Here is a 690-nt window from a genome sequence, read left to right as displayed (position 1 = left end):
TCTGCAAGGTTGTGAGAAGCTGGTGCCTTTCTGGTAGTAAATGGCTGACAGGCAGGGCAAACCCCGAACAGGTTGCCAGTTCCATTAGGGCAACACAGAGACATATAAAGAGGAATACCTAAGGGCAATATAGCAAGAGTAATCAACTTGCTATTTGACTGTAGGAGTAAGCAAGAGCACCTGGAGAAATCCCACACCTTCATTTGGAAGATTATACCAACTCCATACAGAAAAACCATGACCGAGATTTGAACCCAGGTTTTTTTTTTTTTTTCTAAGCAAGTAACAGTGAGAACAAACACTTTAACCAGAATTCAGGGATTTTTTATTTCAGAATATTTCCAGTGTATGTATCATGGATTTCAATTTTACATGCAAATGTCAAAGTAAATTGATGTGTTTTTTTCTGATTTTTTCCTGATTATGCTCCATTTCACTTTATTTATGATATTTTTGGAAGTTGAAAAATTGGGATTAGAGAGAGGAAGACGTTTCACTTGATTGGGGCTAAAACCAGTAACAGCAGCATCGAGGACTAAAGCATGTGCATATACAATAGGTGGCGCATCAAACTGACAGTATTCGTGGACCCAATCCTTACTTTCCTAAAAGCTTGTCAAGGCAGCATTACAATCCCTAAACCTTTTTCTTTGACTTAATGTTCTTCTTAAAACTTCTTTAACTAGAATG

The sequence above is a fragment of the Cyprinodon variegatus genome, unplaced genomic scaffold (genome assembly GCF_000732505.1).
Source record: "Cyprinodon variegatus isolate N-32 unplaced genomic scaffold, C_variegatus-1.0 Scaffold60, whole genome shotgun sequence".
NCBI classification, from domain to species: domain Eukaryota; kingdom Metazoa; phylum Chordata; class Actinopteri; order Cyprinodontiformes; family Cyprinodontidae; genus Cyprinodon; species Cyprinodon variegatus.
This window is presented reverse-complemented; position numbering follows the sequence as displayed.